This window comes from Lissotriton vulgaris, chromosome 7 (assembly GCF_964263255.1).
Source record: "Lissotriton vulgaris chromosome 7, aLisVul1.2, whole genome shotgun sequence".
NCBI lineage: Eukaryota > Metazoa > Chordata > Amphibia > Caudata > Salamandridae > Lissotriton > Lissotriton vulgaris.
The window spans coordinates 1,529,824,288-1,529,848,725 of NC_141695.1; the positions used below are offsets into that span (position 1 = coordinate 1,529,824,288).

The 24,438-nt window shown below is 44.7% G+C and overlaps 1 protein-coding gene across 4 annotated transcripts in view; it reads left to right on the plus strand.

The window, feature by feature from the left end:
- The window catches only part of SPNS1 (SPNS lysolipid transporter 1, lysophospholipid), a 254,229-nt gene that overhangs the window by 62,333 nt on the left and 167,458 nt on the right, over positions 1-24,438 (plus strand). Inside the window, exon 1 of one of the 4 annotated variants that reach the window (XM_086932410.1) lies at positions 6,609-6,685. The exons of the other annotated variants lie outside the window; for them this stretch is intronic. The gene's annotated coding sequence lies outside the window, so the exon portion shown is untranslated. Of the gene's footprint in view, positions 1-6,608; positions 6,686-24,438 lie in introns of those variants that run through there. 4 annotated transcript variants of the gene reach the window in all.

Here is a 24,438-nt window from a genome sequence, read left to right on the forward strand (position 1 = left end):
GAAGAGGTAGCAGGCCCGCACTAGGTGGGCGGAGATGCAGTTCGGATAAATGTTCATGGTCAGTTGTCGTTCTCCGCAGCAGAAGGATCGTCATCCCCCAAGTCATCAGCTGCAGCACGATCACCACCCCTGGCCCTACGGAGTGATTTCAAGTAATCCTCGGCTTTTTGGGGGTTTGTGAAAAAACGCTGCTTCCCCTGGTGCGTGATCCGTAGTTTCGCCGGGTAGAGTAGGGCGTAGTCCAGTTGCGCTTCACGTAATTTCTTCTTCACGGGGAGAAATTTACGCCGTTCCTCCTGCACCATGGGGGTAAAATCCGGATAGATAGAAAAAATTATGCCATCGTATTGGAGGGTTCTTTGAGTGCGAGCAGCTCTCAGAGCCACATCGCGGTCACGGTAGTTTAACAGCTTGGCGATGATTGGCCAGGGTGGTAGGCCAGGCTTAGGGACAGGCGCCAAGGACCGATGTGCACGCTCAACAATGAACTGTGGAGAAAAAGCATCTTCGCCTATGGATCCCTTGAGGATCTTTTCAACGTAGAGCTCCATCCTGCCCGTGTTGGTGGACTCCGGAATACCCGTGACGCGGATGTTGTTGCGTCTACTACGGGCTTCCAAATCTTCGTTATTCGCTGCAATAATCCTGAGAAGATTGTCCATGCGAGCCAGCTGTGTTGTATGAGTGGAGGCGACATCGTCTGCATCGGAAATGCGTTGCTCCGTGGCCGCAAGTCGTTCCTCATGCCGATCCACCCTGTGGGCCAGAGCGTCAAGTCTAGCGGTTACACCGTCCACCTTCTCCACCACGGTCGCGAATCCCTGTCGCATCTCCTGAAATAGATGGTGCAGGTCAAGTTCCTTGGCCGGAGAGGAAAGAGTGGAGGTGGAAGCGGCGCCGGAGCTAGGATCAGCTGGAACTGCCTTCGTAGATTTCTTGGCGCCGTCGAAGCTGATCTTTGTTTGGTGGTTTTCGGGACGAACCATCTTGGGCCTCTAGATCGGCGCCACCAACCGTCCAGGCCGCACCGGCGTAGCTCCAGCCGGGACCAGACAGCCAGGAAGGCAGCAACGCGTGGAGAAACCCGTTCCTAACAACTGTGGGCAGGAGCGTCCAGCCGCGGTACAGGAGGGCAGCGCAGTACACGCAGCTCCAGTGGTGGCAGGCAGGAGGGGGCAGGCCAAAGGCCCAGGCTGTCCGTTGCACGGCTGTAAAGGCAGATAGGGCCGCAGCAGTGCGAGGGCGCTCCGGGGAGGCAGGCCCGATGCCTAGCCAGGACGTGCGGGGAAAAGTGCAGCGCACTGGAAGTGGTGGTACAGGTGTCCGACAGGCCTGACAGATGCAGACAGGGCCACAGCAACGCAAGGGCCCTCAGGCGAGGTAGGCCCGATGCCAGGCCAGGATATGCAGAGAGAAAGTGCAGCACGCTGGAGGCAGTGGTACAGGTGTCCAGCAGGCCCGACCGGGAACACAGTCAGGAGCAGTGGAGGGCCGCGTTGCAGTGAGGCAGCAGGCGCCCAGGGGCCCCCGTAGGGACTCGGGGATGTACAAGCGGGTCGGCATTCCCCGGGGCCCGGGCAAGGTAGTTCAGGAGCGGTGCGGGGCCTCGCAGCCCGCCCCAGCCGCAGCAGGCGACAGGCGCAGGGCAATAGCAGGAGGTAGGCACCGCGGGGGAGAGCGCCACTCACCACGCACGGGGCTGCGGCGGTATCCTCCGGCGGTCGGCAAGAGAAAGCCCCAGGTCCGCCAGGCAGCACAGCCTACCGGAGGTCCCGCTGTCAATCCTCCGAGGAGGGCACCCCCTGTGCCTGCACGTCGCGGGGGACCAGCAGCCAGGTAGCAGACCTCCCGGTCATGCAGCTATCCAAAGGTGGAACGGGGTGCGTACAGTGTCCGCGAGCTCCGGGGCAGGTGGGGCCTAGAGCTGCGTGGCAAGCACCGGCCTCTCGCAGATCCCCGCAGCCGGCCGGCACGTCCAGCAGCAGCCCGGGTCCTCACCGGTCCGACTTCACTCAGCGAGATCTCCGCTCCCGAGGGCAGGATAGAGACGGGCTCCGGGACGAGGGTAGAGGACAGCTCTGTGTGTCGGGTGGCTGGGTCAGAAGCAGTACTGGTCATCTGTGGTCAAGGATATTCAAAGGATATATGGCCAAGGTGCGGGAGCTGCAGTGTCAGGCAGCCATTCCGCGTGTGCGCTCTCTAGCGCCCCCCAACCGGAGCTCTTTAAGATTACTAAGAACATTGTCAGCAGGCAGTGACTAGATCTTATTTTTTCAGTCAGGAACTCAACACATCTAATACGTTGGCCAGGAACCGATTTAGCAGATCAGGTATGAATATTTTAGATATTGACCAGCATGTGGTCGTAGATTGACACAGGGTAGGCTGGCATGCAAGTGGTTACACACATAGATAGTATAATAGAGGAACAGAGGCACCAGCATGGTTGTAGAGTTGGGACTCGTTATGACAAAATTGCACAACGTTTTGCATGCACACGAGGTGGGGTCCATAGCTCCCCAATTCAGTGTTTTGATCATTTTCATTATATTGGTTTTAATTACAGTATTCCCCTGATGAAGGTATATCGATACCGAAATGCATTGGGATTGACTGCATACGATGTTGAGATGAATTCATGTACATGATGTAATGTACTCAAAGAAGAGAAAATACAAGAAAGAAAATTGTCATTAAAAGCATGACGTCTTCAAGCTTTTGAATTTTTGTTTTTGTGGCAACAATTGAGAGTTGCATGGACAATAAGTTTGGAAAAACAAATTTGATTTACAAAAAGTGTGAATAAACATTGAACAGAGGTAAAAAATTGTGTTCAAACAGGAGCATCCCACGGGGGCTTGTGAATAGTGCGTCGCTCTCAAACAGTCTCTGTTTGTTGTTAGTGTTTGGCACTGACGTGAGCCAGTCCGTTCGAGCGTCAGCACCACGTAATCATTAGGATTAAATGAAACAGTGTGTTTATTGAATATAAGATTTCTATTGGTGTGCAGAGGGTCAAAATCTTTTTCAGTATCTTTACCCCATTGGCCCATTCTTGACACTCAGCACCCACGCAGTATGGATTTTGACAATCTCTCACTTAACAACAAACCAGGCAGATGTTAAGGCATACTCCACAGAGGAAGCAGAGAGCATATATGCATTAATCAAAGATGTTAGGGACTTTCAGGGAAGACCTGGATCCACCTCCCAAATGATCAAACAACTACAGTACACGTTAAGAAAACAAATAAATCAAAGGCTTCATGCCACAACATTAATACAGTACCACAAAGTAAAGCGCATTCCATACGGGTTACGCATATCAATCAGACCCCTATTATTCAAGTTTAATAAACCGTTCATGTTAAGGTGGTGTGCTATACTTAACAAGTGTTCCCTTGACTTAATACTGCTCATAGTAGAAGAACTTTCCAATATCCTAAAAGAATTAGACACAGAAATACAAGAGCTCAACACAGAATTATCCACAAGGTTATCAGAGGAAGAGCAAGCTACTACCCTTAAGAACATTAATGACCAATTAGAAGAACACTCAAGGGAAGTTCATGAACGTAAACTGCGCAAATTTAAGCGTGATACGATAGACTACAAGTTAGACGAAGTCTATTCTTGGGCAGATCAATATGCACAGAGAAGAACCTATAAGAAACCACAGGCATCCACGTCCGAGGAGAGTGTAGCGACTGAACAAGACACCCTACCCACTCGAGCACCACTTGTAGTCACCCCCAGCACGAGTAGTGAGGCAGGAGCACAGGGAGATTCAAACACCACCCAGAGGGAGGCTTTTTTAGAGGGGGGCAAAACATCCAACCACCCCCCCACGGAACAACCGCACGCTAAACAAAACAGACAAGGAGGGGACAAGGTTCAAAAAAAGCAAAGAAACAGGAGGAACTTGTGATGAATATTTCGGATTATCAATTAAGTAAACTAGAACTGAGAGTGTTGGATAAGGGCATGTCACTTGTATCTACGTACTCCACTAACAAATTGGAGACAGAGGTTTCACTGTTCATGAGGAAACTTTGTTTAAGATGGTTTTTCCACACGGTCAGTCAAGACCCCATGGCTTCCACAGCCACATCAGATGCACAACAGGGTTTCAGACCTAAAAGTACATTTATAGCCCCATTCTCTCACAAGACTTTAGACTTATTTGAAACTTTAGTTAAAAAGGATATAGAGCAGGTTTCTACTACCCGCAAAAGTAAGAACAATTTGACCAGACAGGAACAAATGACTTTGAATAAACTTGTAAAGAATGACACTTTGAAGATAGTACCAGCGGACAAAGGGGGAGCCTTGGTGGTACTTAATAACTCTTACTATCAGTCTAAGGTTAATCAGCATGTAACCAATGAGGACACCTACATTAAACTAGAAGCGGACCCAATGGTCCGATTTCAAACCACTTTGAAGTCTATTCTTGTAAAAGCACAAGAGATGGGATGGATAGATGAGCAAACCAGTATATTTTTGACAGTACAGTACCCGAAGAGACCACACATATATTTGGTGCCCAAGATTCACAAGGACCCGGTTGACCCACCATTCAGGCCAATTGTGGCGGGATGTGGGTCTCTACATGAACCTTTAGGAAAATTCTTGGACCACTACTTGCAGCCACTAGTACAACAATGGAGCACGTACATACAAGACACGACAGATTGCCTAAAGAGAATCAATGAAGTCGCAATCACCCCAGAGGAGGTTATATGGTTATGCACTGTAGACATAGCAGCTTTGTACACCTCTATCCCCCATCAGGAGGGAATAGAGGCAGTGGAATGGATGTTACTAAGGCACGTTTATGATGAAGGCATTAATGTGTTTCTCTTAGAGTTGCTTCATTTCTGCCTTTACCATGGGTATTTCAAATGGCAGGACTGTTTTTACCTCCAGAGGACAGGAACCAGCATGGGTTTTACTGGGGCACCGACTTTTGCCAATATATTTATGGCAAAGTATGAGGATGTAAACATTTTGCAGAACCCCCTATGGACACTACATCTAAAACTATACGTCAGGTACATTGACGATATTCTAATGGTGTGGAACGGTTCCCATGATGCTTTAGAAAATCTTCTGACCGAGTTGAATGACTGTCATGATCAGATCAAGATAACCTTTTCCATTCATGCCAAAGCCATCAATTACCTTGATATACTTATTGAAAAACAGGGTCAGGAATTACACACAAGACTGTACAAAAAATCAACAGACCGTAATAGTGCGCTGCACTACAGCAGCTTTCACACTATGTCTTTAAAAAACCATTTACCTTTCTCTCAGTTTTTGCTGGCTCGCAGAATCTGTTCTCAAGAAGCACAGGGTCTTCAAGAGATGGAGACCATGTCACAGGCATATAAAGACAGAGGATATCCGGAAGAGGTACTTAAACAGGCCAAGTTCAAAGCCAGTCTTAAAAACCGACAAGAACTACTAGTTAAAACCACTAAACAACCACTTAAAAGGGAGGTGTTTGTAATCAAATACTCTACAGCTTGTAGATCAATCAAGAAAAGCATTCTAAAAAGATGTGAGGTTATCGAACAGGAAGCTGACTTCAAGACAGTGTTTGTAGGCAAGCCTCTGTTTGCCCACACTGGATCTAAAAACTTGAAAGAAATATTGAAACAATCGCACACTAGAACAGATACTGTTCATCACAGAGGTATGGTGAAATGCCACAATTGTGGTCACTGCAGTAATGTAATGGTAGGGGGTGTTTTCCCACCCCCACAGACAGGTAAACAGATTCAACTGAGACACACATCAGACTGTAACACCAGCATGGTAGTGTACGCCATCAAATGCCCCTGCGGACTGGTATATGTGGGGAAAACTACGAGGAAAGTTAAGGTTCGCATCACGGAGCACAAGAGCATGATAAGAACCAGTAACCCTAAATCCAACTTGGCCATGCACTGGAAAGAGCGGCTGCACACTACGCCACAATTGCGATTTACTGTACTAGAAAGTATAGATGAAAAGTTACATGTTGACACCAACCGCCAACTGTCACAAAGAGAAACATATTGGATCCGTAGTCTGAATACGCTTGAACCATGTGGTCTCAATGATAAAATTGAATTTGTGTTTTTTATAACCGGTAATAATCATGAATGTTGTAACGTGTACAATTTAAATATTGTTTTCCACCAAGACATGCAATGTAATTTTGTCAGAACAAGAACCGAGGGATATGTGCCAATTACATAACCAATTACCGAAATTCTACATGACCATGAGTACAGGGGGCAGGAGCCATTTTTCATCACCATTCAGGCACATATGCTAGTCCAGTTATCCTTTACACGTAATGTTGACATGATGTGACCATCTCAAGATGGCGCCAGCCATTAGAAAACACGAGGAGTCCGTTTTTAGTTTTTAGTGTTCAGTTGGAAGGAGGCGGCCGCATTTAGGACACGGGAAATCGTACACACACAACGCGAGACGGTGAGAGGCGGATTGGATGCAGAGGAGTTAGGTAAGAGACGACTGTTGCGTTCACGCACCAAGCGCCTTTGTGAAATGGGGCGCGTTAGAACAGAATGTAACGTAGTTTTTTCATTCACAGAACTGAAAGAATTAGCGGCAAGATTTACGTAGAGACAGCAGGAGAAGGGATATCTAAAGACAGAGGACTCTAAAGGTAGGCGGCACTTCGAAACCGGAGCTCTTTAAGGTTACTAAGAACATTGTCAGCAGGCAGTGACTAGATCTTATTTTTTCAGTCAGGAACTCAACACATCTAATAGAGTGGCCAGGAACCGATTTAGCAGATCAGGTATGAATGTTTTAGATATTGACCAGCATGTGGTCGTAGATTGACACAGGGTAGGCTGGCATGCAAGTGGTTACACACATAGATAGTATAATAGAGGCACAGAGGCACCAGCATGGTTGTAGAGTTGGGACTCGTTATGACAAAATTGCACAACGTTTTGCATGCACACGAGGTGGGGTCCATAGCTCCCCAATTCAGTGTTTTGATCATTTTCATTATGTTGGTTTTAATTACAGTATTTCCCTGATGAAGGTATATCGATACCGAAATGCATTGGGATTGACTACATACGATGTTGAGATTAATTCATGTACATGATGTAATGTACTCAAAGAAGAGAAAATACAAGAAAGAAAATTGTCATTAAAAGCATGACGTCTTCAAGCTTTTGAATTTTTTTTGTGGCAACAATTGAGAGTTGCATGGACAATAAGTTTGGAAAAACAAATTTGATTTACAAAAAGTGTGTATAAACATTGAACAGAGGTAAAAAATTGTGTTCAAACAGGAGCATTCCACGAGGGCTTGTGAATAGTGCGTCGCTCTCAAACAGTCTCTGTTTGTTGTTAGTGTTTGGCACTGACGTGAGCCAGTCCGTTCGAGCGGCAGCACCATGTAATCATTAGGATTAAATGAAAGAGTGTGTTTATTGAATATAAGATTTCTATTGGTGTGCAGAGGGTCAAAATCTTTTTCAGTATCTTTACCACACAGGGATGTGTGCCATGTCGACTCTTCACTTTGTTTTGCACCAAAACACGCAGCCTGCAAGGAGGGGGGGAGGGGTGTGTGTGTGTGTGTGTGTGGGTGTGGGTGTGTGTGTGTGTGTGTGTATGTATATGTATATATATATATATATATATATATATATATATATATATATATATATATATATATATACAGGGCCTCCTAGGGTGGCACAATAAGTGCTGCAGCCTTTAGAGGCCTTCCCTGCCCCCAGTGCCTTTGGTACCCATGGCACATTTTACAAGGGACTGCCATGTGGCCAGAGTAGTGCCAATTGGGGGAACAAGGTTCACTTTTGGGAAAGAACACAGGCCCTGGGAACCTGATTGGCAGGAACTCTGGGCACATCAAGTCAAAGCGCATCAATAGTCTGGAAAAAAGTGGGGTGGTACTGCAACAGAAACCCAGCTTCCTACATTCGTAAAAAAGCATACTTTTATTGACATTTTGTATGTTTATTACTGTTACACAAGCAGTATTTGCAACAATTTTCAGTACTAATCTCTTTTATAGTTTAGACAGGGTTACATAAGATTCCTTCTTTAAGTAGTCCATGGTGTCATGTTGTAGCAGGGATCCTGCTCCTACACCGAACTGTGCATAGAGACTTAGAACCTCAGTGAATTAGGGTGTGCCAAAACTCACCTTAGTATCCAAAATCCCCTACTAGACCAGCAATCAGTGTCTCATTAGTTCTTACAAACCCCCAATGTTTAGAAAACCCAGAACATGGACTTAGAACACCTCAGGTAACGTGGAACACATCAACACTCTTTCTTTTTACTAACATATCAATCCAGAACGAGGAGTAAAAGAGGACACGTGCAAGTTTGAAATGTTTATTTCTAATGCAGTGTTCTCAAGCGCAGTATCTTAGCTAATACAAGCAAACATATTATATGCAACAAGGTTAGCAGCATAGTTACTATTCCATAAAATACAAAATGTGAAAGCATGTTAAAATGCTAAAAGGAAAATGTCTAATTAGAACTTCAGTTTACCCTCCCTTGCTAGTATATTATATTATATCTACAGAAGGTCTCTTTGGGTTCAGAAGGGCGGGCCCATACCTTTGGTCTCAGCAGAAATGGATCACATCATCTCCTGCACCAACTCTCTGCATGCGAACATTCATCAAGTGTGTTACTCATGCTCTGTGCAGTGCATTATTAATCGCGCCTAAAACCCAAAGTTGGCCACAGCTGCATATGTATTATGTCTAGCCAGTGCGCTGATCAAACTGAACAACAAGCGCTGTGTTGAAATAACCTTGAAGGCCTCGGCACTCACTGTACAGATATAGCTTACCAAGCAAGGCTGATATTATGAGCAGCACAAAAGGGGGTGGTGATGGACGGAGCATCTGAATGAATCAAACACTCACACCCAGTCAAAAGATCTGGGTTTAATCCATCACCGTTCTTTAGCCCACTCTGCCATCCCAGTTCAGACATGGCTATATGCAAATCAGTCTGACCCTGTGCCTCATGGGAACAGTCCAGCCCGAACTGCCAAGCCATGTCTTCCCTGGACCGGAAACAAGCTTCCGAGGACCGGTTTCTGGCATTCCAGCCGTCTTCAGCCCGGCTTGCTTGAATCCAGTGGCAAAGTGAGCAAGGGACTCACGTCTGAGCATACCCTGCCACACTTATGGCAGCCAAAAGCGGTACAAAAGCCACCCTTTTGTACCGCTTTTGGCTGCCATAAGTGTGGCAGGGTATGCTCAGACGTGAGTCCCTTGCTCACTTTGCCACTGGATTCAAGCAAGCCGGGCTGAAGACGGCTGGAATGCCAGAAACCGGTCCTCGGAAGCTTGTTTCCGGTCCAGGGAAGACATGGCTTGGCAGTTCGGGCTGGACTGTTCCCATGAGGCACAGGGTCAGACTGATTTGCATATAGCCATGTTTGAACTGGGATGGCAGAGTGGGCTAAAGAACGGTGATGGATTAAACCCAGATCTTTTGACTGGGTGTGAGTGTTTGATTCATTCAGATGCTCCGTCCATCACCACCCCCTTTTGTACCGCTTTTGGCTGCCATAAGTGTGGCAGGGTATGCTCAGACGTGAGTCCCTTGCTCACTTTGCCACTGGATTCAAGCAAGCCGGGCTGAAGACTGCTGGAATGCCAGAAACCGGTTTATCGGAAGCTTGTTTCCGGTCCAGGGAAGACATGACTTGGCAGTTCGGGCTGGACTGTTCCCATGGGGCACAGGGTCAGACTGATTTGCATATAGCCATGTCTGAACTGGGGTGGCAGAGTGGGCTAAAGAACGGTGATGAATTAAACCCAGATCTTTTGACTGGGTGTGAGTGTTTGATTGATTCAGATGCTCCGTCCATCACCACCCCCTTTTGTACTGATATTATGAGCAAACATATTATTCTCGTGTGAAGCAAAATATTCAGCTAAGCGAAAAGCTTTAGTAACAATATGTGCAGAGTGCAGAGGCTGCAGAAAAGGAAAATGGCGTTTAAACTTCTAATAAGCTCATGCTAACATAACACAGCGCAAAGGCAAAACCAAACCACATGACACCCTCCCTTTGATCTGAGCACGGATAGGACAAGTAAAAGGGGCAAATTTAGGAATGCAGAGTTCAAGATCGAAAGTTCGAACACAAGTCTCCAATTTGGTACCTCAAGAGCAGAGATAAAATAAACATAATTGTGAAGGAAAAAAAAATCTAGCCTTTAGACATTGATAAAGTCAATAGGTTAGGGCTCAAAAAAATTGTGTGAGAAAAAATTCAATTATCCAATGAAAAGTGTCGGTCAAGAAAGCGGGACAGCAAACACAGTTCATCCTAATGATGAATATGCAAAATATGCAGCAACAGCCTCCAACAGGAAGTCACTGTTATCATCCGAATATAATTCGGCCATCCAATTTAACAAAGGGAAAGAACATACATGTTCTTCAATTACCGGAGCCTTTAGCACCATCAGAGGACAACTCGGTGGGTTTTCAAGGAAGCTGCGAGCCAAGAAATCTTGCGCCGCTGCGAACACATTCCAACGACCCAGTATTGCATGCATCGATGCAAAGGCCATAATCCCTCCATCAGAACAAAGCAATTCATGAGCAACTATGGGGCTCATAAGTTGATTATATTCTGCATCGGGAGACACTGAATTGCAGAGACACAAATCCAGGGCCCATTCGAAGTCGCATCTCAGGCAATGGAAGACAGGCTGGACGCATGTAAAGTAGGAAAATCGAAACGATAATCCATAATATGCACTCAATGTAGCAAGAGGCAGCGCTCCATAGTACTCAAGCATCCGGGCCCGAAGCAGCCCTAGCCAAGACAGCTTGTCTTGTAACACAGGAGGTGCATCCATTTTGAAACAAACAAAACAGCAATAGCACACCAGCAGCAAGAGCCAGTAGTAAGGGAAATCCACCAAACAGGCTGGAAAAAATAGAATGGAAGAAAGCTGGGAAGACCCCGAAAATCGTTTGGAAAGAAGTAACCAAGCCACTGCTTACAACTTTATAAAAGTGAGCCAGCCCCGATGTGGAGGACGCATTGAAGATTGTGTGAATTAATTCACCGAAGTGCAAGGGCAAATCAGTATTTAATAAGGCATGCACCTCTGTGCGGGTGTTAGCCACGTGAAGGACAAATGTTTCACGAGCAGATGTGAGGGCAACTTCTTTCTGGGACAATAGAGCTCTTATGCGACTCATCTTATTGAACTCTGCTTTCAAGGTCGGAATCTTAGGCCAGATGGAAACATCCAGTTTCCCATGCGGGGGTTGATACATTACATTCTTGCAGCAAACGACACGCTCACTGACGGTAACTACATAAGCAATCCCTTTCAATAAGCCACAGCAATCTTCATTGTTTAAAAGTAAATAACTCCCATTTGCCAGTAATGTGAATGTGGGAACGATTGCAGGCACGGGGTACCTTTCAAAATACAGGCTAAATTTGGCTCGTTTTGATTACAGGAGCCATGTAATTGGACATGTCTACACAGCAATGAATGATCAGGTGTTTCAGTGCATTCTTCACCATTCAAATAAACTTCCTTTCCCTCCCTAAGGCATCTATATGTAAAAGGAAGCGACCAAGCTTCATGAAGATAAGAATTTCCAAGAAGTTCGTATCTACCAATGGCAAAGTACTTCATACAGTTTTTAAACTCAAACAAAGGAAACGGGAGAGTTATTAAACCGTGAATAAGCCACATTGCAGTATTGGCCTCTGCCACAGAAAACGGTAAAGGCTCCAACCGTTCAATGTGTAACATGGAAAAAGAAGCATCTTTCATCGACAGTAAGCGCTGCTTGTCAGTCAAATTAAACGGGGCAAACAAAGATGATGTATTCATGTAATGCCATAGTACTTTTCCGGCCATAAGGGTCTGCAATGTCCATGCAAACTGCATAATGGAGCGCAATGGATTTTCACCATGGTACAAAACAGACACTTCATCTTGCACAATATCTACAACAGATGACACAATATTATCTAATGTGTAAATGCGGGAAGAGAGCGTGTCAATGCTGATATCTACAACTGCTAGCACTTTTTCTAAATTATCTTGATCTATAGCTCTAAGGCGGGTAGCCGCCTCAATCTGGGATGTTTTCCAGAATTCGTTATAAACAGCATATATCCATCTTTTAGACCTACCTTTAGCCGGGCCTTTTATAAAATCATTCAGATCAACTTCGTCAGTCAGTTTAGATAAATGCAGTTTAACTGACTCCAAGGTAGAATGTCTGAGCCAGTTCTGACATAATTTGCCTACAGAATAGGTAGTCACTGAATGGCCACTTTCAAAACGGGGATCTACCCTGACCTGTGTAAAGCCATGAGCTAAACCCAGAAAACGATTGTGGCATGAGTCAGCACTTCTGTGCCAGAGCAACCAACCTTCGGGATCCAAACTGGATATGTTATAGGAGGAATTCAATAACAGAGTTTGTAACTCTCTCATGGAAAATTTTGTAGTATTACTCCAACCGGAATATTCCTCTAAATCGGGAAAAGGAGGAGCATTTAATCTTTTAGGAGTAGCCAATCCAAAGCATGTTGTCTGTGAAATTGTAGAATTCAAAAACAACATATGGTTCGGGATGAGGCATGCACGGTGCAAAGCCTCAGTGCCTTTCACTTGCCAGCTTTTAGAACCCCAAACTGATTTAAGGTCAATGGTATCCCTCCACAACTCGTAGCCCCCAACAGCTAACTGGTCTAGAAAGGACTTCGAATACAATAATTTAGTATCGGTAAGTCTAACTTTGGATGTGGACTTCTCAGTCATTTTAAAATAAAATGCATTGGGATAAGACTGATTAAAATCTGTAAAGTAAGTGAATCTTTTCAAACAGGTAGCAGAACTGCCTTGTATAGGAGCCGGACAGTGTTCCCACTGGGTGTAATTTACAGTGAGCCTCCTGGTATTAGCTTTATGCAGGTAGTGATTACCAAAATGTTGATAACAATACAAATCACCGTAATTAGAAGACTTCAAGTATAAATCTTCAGCATCAAAGGCAGCATAATATTTTAAATCCGAAAACAATGATTCTACGGCCTGAACATCCCAATCATCAGAATGTATATTTTGTTTAACGACATCCCCCATAGACACTGTAAGCATATTAGGGAAATGTATAACCTCAGTGGGCCCATGGATTTGAAATCGAACAGCATCCCATACAATCCCATCTAAGACAGGCCAAGCAGTGATATTAACAAAAGCCAAGTCTCTCTTCAATCTGTGTGATGAGGAATGGGGAGCTAATGTTCCATTGATATGTCGAATGCATGTTCTCTCCTCGACATAGTGTCCATTGACGAGACGGAAAAAATAAAACACAAAACCAATTGACATAAAAAGGTAAATCGAAAAAAGCACCATCCAAATATAGGTCCAAGGGGGAATCAAAAAATGTTTTTTAAACAGTCTTGCCAGAACAGAAATCCTTGAAGGCTTTTTTGATGTGTGGAAAACAGTATCAAATGAAAATCTGGATTCTGTAGCTAAGCGAGTTTGCAAATCCGGCATCGATAAGTCAGTTTGGTAAGTGTAGTCAGTTTCATCATGTTGAGTACCAGGCAGTATACTCAATAAAGGACTGGAAATAGCAGGCCTCTCAAAAGCAACGTCAGGCACAGGATTGGAAACCGGGGCCAAAACAGAATTTCTCAAAATCGAAGGACATGAGACTGCCGGTGTAATACTAAGAAGAATCGACCACTCTGTGTATCCTGACATTGTCAATGGAGATATACCTGTTCTCCTTATGACCTGGAAGTGGTGGTAAAATGACTGTTCTTGTGCCCTTCACTCCGAGCACTGGAACCGGAGCTCGATAAGAGGGACCAAATTCTTTCTTTTTTTCAATCTTCTCACAAACCAGTTCTCCAACTTGGGGTAGCCAACCAACTACCGGGATCTGCAACGCATCATCCGAGGTGGAGGGCAAATGTTCCTTTGCAAGACTGTCTCTTGTCTTTTGTAGATCCTGTAAAACATTGCAATGTTTATCCTCGTCAATGGAGGCAGCTAGAGCCACCGAGTCTAGACCGTCAAGGTCCGGGACATACATCTTGATACCAAAGAGCATCTCGTATGGGGTCCGCCCACCCAGAGACCTTCTAGGGAGATTAAGAGCACGCTGCACGCTATTGAGGTGGGCCAGCCAGTTCCTATAACTCGAGCCGTCAAAGACTGTTTTAAATCTCGGTTCATCCGTTCCACAACACCATTACCCTCAGGTCTGTATGGAGACGAAAACTTGACTAGGACCCCCAACGAAGTCATGGCATCCTTATACTCCTTAGAGGCGAAAGCCGGACCCTGATCCGAATGGAAGGTACCACAGGCAAAAATCCCTACAAAGACACGCAAGTCTCTTATGACAGTCCGTGAATCAGCGCTGCGGTATGGCCACACCCACACAAAGCGTGTGCATGAATCAACTGCTACTAAGATATACTTATACGCAGTATCAGAAGAAAAAGGACCGCAGTGATCTAAATAAACACACCCAAGGGGTTTATTAGATATGTACAACTGTGTCTGGGGCAGACGCGCAGCAGTTGAAGGCTTAATCTGCTGGCAAATGTCACATTGAACGACATAATCACGCGTCTGTTTGTACAGCCCCCGCCACCAGAAACGTTGTTGGACCTGAGCTACAGTACCCGAAGCGCCCGCATGCGCTGATGGAACACCTTCATGGGCTACGGTAATCCGTGTGGGCCTGCGGGCCGCGTTGGGAATTAACCTCTCACCAACGTCGGGTATTTTCACATAAGGAACTTTATCAGGACTTAAGTGGTATGAATACTTCGAAGGGAATCCTTTTGGATATTTACTTCCCTTCTCAGTTACAGTAACAGCTGCCAAGATATCCTCATCAATCTTACTTTTGGAACGTGAAACTGCTGCAACCAAATATGTCGATACTGCTGATTTTGCTGCCTCATCGGCAAGAGAATTGCCAACAACGTGGACTCCTATGTGCTGATGACCGAGAGTATGAATCACAAACACGAGGGGCAACTGCTCTTTAAGCTCAGCCACTCGGACCAAGATCATTTTATGTTTTATTGTGCTACCCTTGGAATCACGAAAATCATTCTGAATCCAAAAGAACAGGTTTTCATTGTAAGACTGGACACCGTAGTAAGAATCGCTCACAATAAGAGTTGTCACACCAGGATCAGCATACTCCAATGCAAGCATCAGAGCAAGTCCAGAGTCTGCGTGTGCACGACTCTGGACTTGAACTCATCATTCACCATGGCACCTACCACAATAGCGCAAGCGGAAACGTATGTGTGCTTAGACCCATGCGCAACCTGCGCTGAACCATCAGTCTATATGATGCAATGGAAGTCCTCCAAAGGCCGCATAGCCAAAGGGGCAGGATGAACAAATTCATACTGCAAAAACTCCTGCGGCTGTAAGGAGGCATCAAAAATAAACGTGACATCCGGAGATGTCAATGATGCTGCCCATTGTATCCACCGTGGGTACAAAGCTTTAGAATTTGATACACTGGCTTTCGTCACTGCCTCTAATGCAGGAAACGGGGTAACAACCAACATGCGTTTTCCCTGCGACAGCGCACGTTCCTTAAGAATCGCCATTTGCACTGCTGTCAAAACTTTTTCCACAGAGGAAAACCGCATTTCAGCCGAAGTGTACAAGTGTGACTTGTAAGCAATAGGTACTGTGTCTCCTTCGTTAAAAGTAAGGTACGTAAAACCCACCGCCCCAGGGATGATTCTTATCACCAGGTTGGTGTGGTTGTCACGAGTCAGTAAGAATTTAGATTCTAGAAGATCAGCCTGAAAAGACTGCAAAATAGCTGAATGTTCTGGCAGCCAGCAAGATTTGGTAAAACTAGGTTGTATCAAAGCATACAAAGGTTTGATACGCTGGGTATATTCGGGAATATATGTACGCCTGAAATTCAAAAATCCCAGCAAGGACTGTAATTTTTTCAGAGTTGTAGGAGCGCGCAGTTGTGCACATTTCTCCAAGAAGTGAGGAGCCAATCCTCGACCTTCATTGTTTAGCTCATAGCCCAGGAACAACACTGTGTACTCTGCAATGTGAGACTTTGCAAAGTTGAACTTGTAACCAAAGTCCTCAAAGTTACAAATTATGCAGTCAACGCGACACAGATGCGCCCAAAGTTCGTCGTCTGTGAGATAAATGTCATCCACATACGAACACGCATCAGTTTCTATCCTCTCTAAGAGAGAGACTATACGGGCAGCAAACACGCCTGGACTATTCTTGTAGCCCATCGCTAAGCGTTTAAATTGGCGGTTTTTTGCCGCCACAGGTAAAACTGGTCCATTGGGAACTCAGTACGTCAAAATTGTGGGCAAAAAAAACGTTGGATATGTCAAGTTTGGTTTTAAACCGTTTACGCACAAGACCACCCATAAGAGCAGAGCCGTGAGTATTCTGTACTGCACAGGTACTGCAATGCAAGTTTAAATGCCGGTAATCCAATACCAAACAGTACGAACCGTCAGGCTTGGTCACAGTAAAAAGACGGTTATTCATCGGTGACACGCAAGTTTCAATCACACCTTGATATTCCAATTGTTAAAGGATTTCTCAGACGGAAGCCTTAGCTTCATGGCGGATGGGATATTGAGGTTGAGGCTGTGGCATAGACCGCAAAGGAATTTTGTGGTGTGGGGAAAATTAATCCCAACCGCACTGTGTACGGTACAGAGCCGGCGCAAGAGCCTTAGCCCACTCGTCTGCAAAATTCAGCTCATGCTCTTTCGTGACCGTGTGCGCGAAACTAGGGAGGATTACCTCCTCCCCTCTCGGAGCTGCGAGCACAAAAGGTGGGGGCAAGTCAGCCTCCGCTAACAAAATGTCATAGGTAGTCGTAAGATTCTCCCAAAATACCCCCTTGATGTTACGCTGTATGTCATCTTCAATTAAAAGGACTATGTTATAGTTATAAAGTCTATCAGGGGGAGCTACTCTAGTATCAGCTGTCTCCACAACAACATATTGGTCAGTCGCTGTCATTTTCAGTAGCGGACGCAGGGCCTCTCGCACTATGGTAATCTCCACCGCGCTGTCCAGCAAGGTCAGAGCCCATGTCTGATTCAGAAGCTGCGTTCTCACTATCTGTGGCATATCTCGCTGTTAAAGCAGCAACTTTCTTTTTCTGAAACTGGGGTATTTTCGGTGTTGAATCGTCCTGCTTGCCTTTACTGTCTTTCGGGCGGAGCTGGTCGCGTCCCTGCTGCCACCCCGACCTCTGCCGCCTCCTCCACCACCGGTCGATGAGGCCGATGAGTCCTGAAAAGAACGAGGAGAGCGTTGTTCAGAAACCTGAAAAGGATCAGGGGATTTTATCGTCGCGCAAGTCATAAATACGTTCTGTAGGCGCAGGCACTGGAGATGCAGGACTAGACTCCTGTTTCTGCTGTTGTTGTTTACCCTGTTTTTGTTTTTTCGGCCAATTTAGATTTTTAGCCTGGGCTGTTCGTCAGTCTCTGACTTCGGCCCTTGGAGTTGCTTTTTCTCTTTAGTGGAAAATGGCTTGACTCCCAAACTATTGCGGCCCACGGTCTCATAAGCTGCCACAATAATTCTTGGTAACTGTTGGGGTTTGTCGGCATCGGGTACAGCCTGCAAAGCATTAGACACCTGAAAGCTCACAGCATCTCCCTTGACATTCGCAAGAACGAGATCGGAAACTACGTCAAAACATCCGCAGAGGCGCATACCCAATTCAACCGCTGCCTCTGGTCCGTGCTCATCTTGAACACGCTTAACGACCGTCGGAAGGACAGTCATTGATGGTGTGCTGAAGCACCTTGTATATACTGCCGCAAAGATCTTACCCCATGACTCGCAGTCACCAGCTTCTGGGATCAAGTCTTTTGGCATGCTAATTGTCAGAATCCTGTGTTTTTCTCCAGGACTCGTGCTAGGAAATACCGCTTCCAGCTGGTCAAACTTCTCGGCAAGCCAGAAAGGAAAATCATCCTTATTCTGGGGGCGCTTGCCCATCACAGCGTTGACCATCACATGACTAAGTTTCATTCCGCCCTGTCCGGCTGGAAGCGCCGCACCACCTGGGGCCCCGCCCGGGAGATTGCGGGTAATGTATTGCACTAATGACCTAATTACATTAATTGCAAGTGTATGTAACCGCCGCAAATCAGCAACGGCAACCGCTTCATGTCGAGGATGCGGTGTAAATCCAGCCAAAACAGGCCATGTAGCGCCTGGAATGGAAAAAAGACCTAATCTCGGTGCTAACAAAGAGTGGGGTAGGACGCCCTTAAACCAAGCTCGGTGCTGCCAAGCGTTAATCGGAACCTCCTGTGTCCTATACGGAGCATATTCCTGTGGCACAGCCGTGGGAGTGTACGTGTCGAACACATTCGTATTTGCGTTCACAGCCAAATAAAAAATTTCGTATCGGTAAGCTACTTCCGCACTCACTACCATGATCACAGCCATGCCATCCACGGGGACATTATAATTCTGCAAGTGATTGCGCACCGCAAGGCGACTAGATTGCGGAATGTCCACCGCAGCCGTAGTGACACAGAAAGGAAAAGATACAACAAAAACTTTATAGCACAACTGGGTAGCAATTCAAGGAAACCGTTTTGAAAGAATCAAGCTTGAAAAGACCCATGTAAGTATAGGTAGGTTTGTCCGACACCACTGTCTTCCGGAAACAATAGTGAAGGGTATTAAGGACCGATATAAGTACTACTCAAGTGTCATGTAATAAGACCACCAATGATTGGGCGCCATGTAACAGGGATTCTGCTCCTACACAGAACCGTGCATAGAGACTTAGAACCTCAGTGAATTAGGGTGTGCCAAAACTCACCTTAGTATCCAAAATCCCCTACCAGACTAGCAATCAGTGTCTCATTGGTTCTTACAAACCCCCAATGTTTAGACAACCCAGAACATGGACTTAGAACACCTCAGATAACGTGGAACACATGAACAGTCTTTCGTTATACTAACATATTAATCCAGAACGAGTAGTAAAAGAGGGCGCGTGCAAGTTTGAGATGTTAATTTCTAATGCAGTGTTCTCAAGCGCAGTATCTTAGTTAATACAAGCAAACATATTATAAGGAACAAGGTTAGCAGCATAGTTACTATTCCATAAAATACAAAAGGTGAAAGCGTGTTAAAAATGCTAAAGGGAAAAGGTCTAATTAGAACCTCAGTTTACCCTCCCTTGCTAGTATATTTTATTATATCTACAGAAGGTCTCTTTGGGCTCAGAAGGGCGGGCCCATACCTTTGGTCTTAGCAGAAATGGATCACATCATCTCCTACACCAACTCTCTGCATGCGAACATTGATCAAGTGTGTTACTCATGCTCTGTGCAGTGCATTATTAATCGCGCCTAAAACCCAAAGTTGGCCACAGCTTCATATGTATTATGTCTAGCCAGTGCGCTGATCAAACTGAACAACAAGCGCTGTGTTGAAATAACCTTTAAGGCCTCGGCACTCACTGTACAGACATAGCTTACCAAGCAAGGCTGATATTATAAGCAAACATATTATTCTCGTGTGAAGCAAAATATTCAACTAGGCGAAAAGCTTTAATAATAATATGTGCCGTGTGCAGAGGCTGCAGAAAAGGAAAATGGAGTTTAAACTTCTAATAAACTCATGCTAACATAACACAGCGCAAAGGTAAAACCCACATGACAATGTATCATGTACAAGCGCTTACTGACCACCACTCTTTACGTGTCCACCGATCTCTATTCGTATTACATTAATAATTTTGTAGGCCCCGTCTACCGCTCTTCCCTGCCATGTCATGGTGGGCGGTTCGAGCCGCTGCCCAGAATTCAGTTAATGTCCTCATCAGTGTCACTCTTATATCAATACCCATTAACAATTCAACCATTGAAATAGAAGAAAAGAAACGGAAGAGAAAAAAAAGAGGGAAACTTAATAAAGCTCTGCATGCATAGGGGGCCGGAGTACCAACCGTTTCAAATGATGCATTCGTTGACTCTGTCAATTACATGATACGTTCTGTGTGCTGAGGGTGTCCTCTGGGTGGTGGGGGGGGGGGGTTCAGGAAGGCTGCCACTTCACTTGGTGACCCGCAGGGCCCAAAGTGGTCAGCACATGCAGCACTGGGTGAGTCGTTGGTTCCTCCCAACTTCCACCCCATAGCTGTCCAAAGGTACAAACCAAAGCTTCGTACTGCAGGAACTGGTCGGGAGCGAGACCATAGTTATCCATCAAGTCCGCAAACGGCACTACCCAGCTTCCTACATTTTGTGTTTAGGATATTATGGATGCAAAACATGGATGCATTGGGTTATTATGCAAAACAGATTGATCACATCCATTAGTCACACCTAGCATACTTACATGCTCTAGCCCCTGAGCTAAATCAATTGCAAGTTCATAAGGTGCAGACAAACTGTTATGCGTAGTGTAAAATGCCTGCTCACTTGTCAAACATTGATATGAGTTCAATGAATTCTTGGATTACCACTCACCTGACATAGTGTTTATTACTGAAACATGGGAGAATCAGATCTGTGGCCCTGATTTGGTGATCGCAGTACCTAAGGGACTCAATGCATTCAGATTAGACTGCAAAGAAAAATGCAGGGGCAGGATCGCAATCCTTTACTGCGACCACTTAAAAATTATTTGTGAGGAAGCATCTCCATTAGACTTCGAGGCACTCCTTTTTAAATGCAAAATCAGCAATAATAAAGAGTTCAACAGTCTACTTATCTATTGACCATCAGGCCCTAAAACTAAATTCCTACTTGCAGTCAATGAATTTATTGAGTACTGCTTGCAATATCCTAATTTATTTTAATTTTCATCTGGAGGATCCAAATAATTAAGATACAGAGCAATTGATTGACAACTTACACAGCTTTGACCATGGCAAATTGGTCCCTAAAGCCACTTATATAGCAAGCCACACACTAGATGGCATCTTTTCTAACAATATGGAGGTAAAGGTTAAATCTATTATATCACTAACCTGGACCGATCACAAAGCCATAGTGTTTACATTAGAAAATTCAACCATAGGTACATCAATCAATACTTCCCTACAGGCTGTTAAAATCAGAGCTTGTAAAAACATGAACACTACCAAATTCAATGACTTTGTGGTTGATTCTCAGCCTATCCTAGCAAAGGATCATAACGCATTCCCCTCCAGTTTTATGGATTAACGCAGCAGTATCTCTAACAGTCCCTCCAAAAACTCTTAGAAAACGTAAAAAACAAACCTACTGCCCCCTGATCCTTTGCCAGCCTGAGACTTTTTAAGCAAAAGTGTAGGCGTCAAGAACAGGTGTGGAGAGAAAACTACTGTGAGGCAGAAAGAGCAAATGCAAACAATGCATATTGGAATACAAGAGCTTGATTATAGAGAATCAATCAAAATACGTCACAGACAAAATTAACGTGGCAAAAAATGTAGCTAAGGAGCTATTCAAAACAGTTCAAACACTCTAGTCCTGATGCTCCACATACTTTGGTGCCCAATCAAGCAATGTGCAACAATAGACCAACGTTCATCCAAGAAAAGGTTCAGGAAATATGTTGTAAATTCAACCCAGGCAATACTCATATTTGATGGGAAATTGTTTGGATAGCTCACAAATTTCACATGCTACCCTTCAGGAGTTCCACCTGCTGACTGAGGAGAAAGTTAGGTTGCTTGTTGATTCCATTTAATCTGGCTCCCCGTAAGATCCCTGCCTACCAACAATTCTGTAATCAGTAACTAATGCCATCTCGGGTCATCTAACTAAACTTTTTAATTCAAGCAGGAACTTTCCGGACTGATTGAAAGAAAACCCCTCTTTTCCCCTGTTGAAAAAGCCCTCACTGACCACCTTGAGAAACATTTTTAGACCAATCTCTCGGCCTCCCTTTTTTACAGCAAAGATACTGGAAAAACATCTCAACTCTGAACTCTCGTCCTTTCTGGACAAGAATCAGATCTTACATGATGCGCAGTACGGTTTTAAGAAAAACCACAGTGCAAAGTCAGCGCTGGTCATGTCAGCAGAAGAAATCAGAATGATCATGGACAGTGGAGATGAAAGCGGCATTGATCCTGCTCGATCATTATGCTGCTTTTGATACTATCTCCCACTCAGTGCTCATCAAACAACTTGAAAGTGTAGGTGTCAGAGGGTCAGCACTTGAACTTTCAACATCATTTCACTTAAGTAGAGAACACATGGTAGTTCTCTGAGACTTTACATCCGTATCTTTCACTCTGCCATGAAGTGTCCCACAGGGATCCTCCCTGAGCCAGACCCTTTTTATTAATATACATGTGGCACCACTGGCCGAATTGATTAGATCGTTTAGTTTTTCCACCTTCTCCTATGCAGATGATACGAAAATTGTCGGGGGATCCCACAGAGGTTGCTGAACATGTCAGTGAGTGTATGCGTGAGGTTGTAGGATGGATGGGAGAGAACTGCCGTAAGCTAAACTCTGGGAAGACAAAGTTCCTACTTTTTGGAAAAGAAGCAACCTTTTGAAATCCTACATTTTGGCCCCATGACTTGGGCCCTCTACCCCAAACCCCCCCCCCCCCCCCCCCCCCCGGTCACTAAGGTTAGAAATGTGGGCGCAACTTTCAATAACCAGCCACTTTTTAAGACCAGATTAATCTTACTACAGTATTTCGTTTTTACCTTCTAAGAACACAGAAAAAGATCCTCCTGCCCATTATTTTTGATTTACAGAAAAGCTCAATCACAGCTTTAGTCTTTTCTATGATTGATTACTGTAAAACCCTTTATATGGCCCTACAAAAATGGCAGACGAATAAACTGCAAACACTTCAAAATACAGCAGCTCGTTTTCTCCCAAAATACACATCCACTCCCCAAAACATTGAGATGCTTCATTGGCTTCCAGTTAGGAAAAGAGTAACATTGAAAGCGCTTTGCTTGGCACACTAAGCACTTAATGATTCTGGCCCACTCTATCTGAGAAAGTTATTCTGCTGGTATGTCCCCAGAAGACCCCTTTGTTCTGACTACTAAATCAGTGGCTAGGTTAAAAAATTAGAAAAGCATCCTGGGGAAGAAGAATTCTTTTGGATGCCACCATCAAATTGTGGAATAAGTTACCTTTGCACCTCAAAGCCCAGCTCACCGCCCTGCAGTTCAAGAAACAACTTAAAACCTGGCTCTTTCACAAGACTTGCCTCTTTAGTATCACCTCTTAATCCTTAATACTGATTGTTTTTATCATCATCATTTCAAACGCCATCGCCAAGACCCCTTTGGGCAATCGAGCGCTTTACAAATTGGCAATATCAATGGTTTAATAATTTTCTGGTTTAAAATGAATTATTGTCTGTATTGATAGAATGTTATTGAAATGCAAGGTATTATTGGGTGTAAAGCTGGCAAAAAAGAAATAAAAAATGTAAGATTTTATTAACATTCGACTCATTCATGTTCAAATAAACAGTATAGAATATGATTAAAAATTAACTACACTGGAGTTCATACTTGTGCATATATTCTAAGCATCATTGATCCAAGTATTTATCTATAATCATTATTACTTGCTGTTGCGGGTAAGCAGAGAACATTGTGGTCTTCAAGAAAACTTTCAAACTTCCATCTAGAATATTCTGTGTAGTTCAGATTCTTTACTTCAGACTGACCAGATTTCCAGATATATTTGTATTGGTAGTTGAACTTAACCTACCTTTGTATTTATGCAACTTTTCTATAGCTGTGTCCAAACTTTTAATATTGGTTCCTTTAATAGGGGTTTTAACCAACAGTCTGTAAGTGTTATATGAAGTGGCCCCATCTGCCCAAAAGCTGCGTATAGTATAACGTTTTCTGCACAAGAGGTGGCTATGGCTTTAGTCCAAATGACGTGTAATAAAGCACCAGGCCCAGATGGGGTCCCTGCTGACCTTTTTAGGTTAGATATTAATTTATGGTCAAAACTACTGACAAATATTTTTAACATAGCATGTCTAAAAGGGTTGCCTAAATGCTGGTCAACATCTATTATTGTCCCTGTTATACAAAAAGGCGATGGAGGGGATCCAAGGTGCTACAGGCCAATATCGCTGATCGATTCCACAGTCAAGGTGTTGGGAAGAGTGGTCCTCAGCAGACTGACTGACTGGCTGGATTGATGAGCAGGATGCCCTGTCAGGCCTCCAATATGGTTTTATGAAAGGCAAAGGCACCATGGACCAGTGCCTTAATCTCTACCTTTTAATAGGGAAATATACAATGGACAAGAAAGGAACTTTACATCTCGCCTTTATGGACCTTTCCTCTGCGTTTGACCGGGTGAATAGGTCCAAGCTCTGGGACCTATTA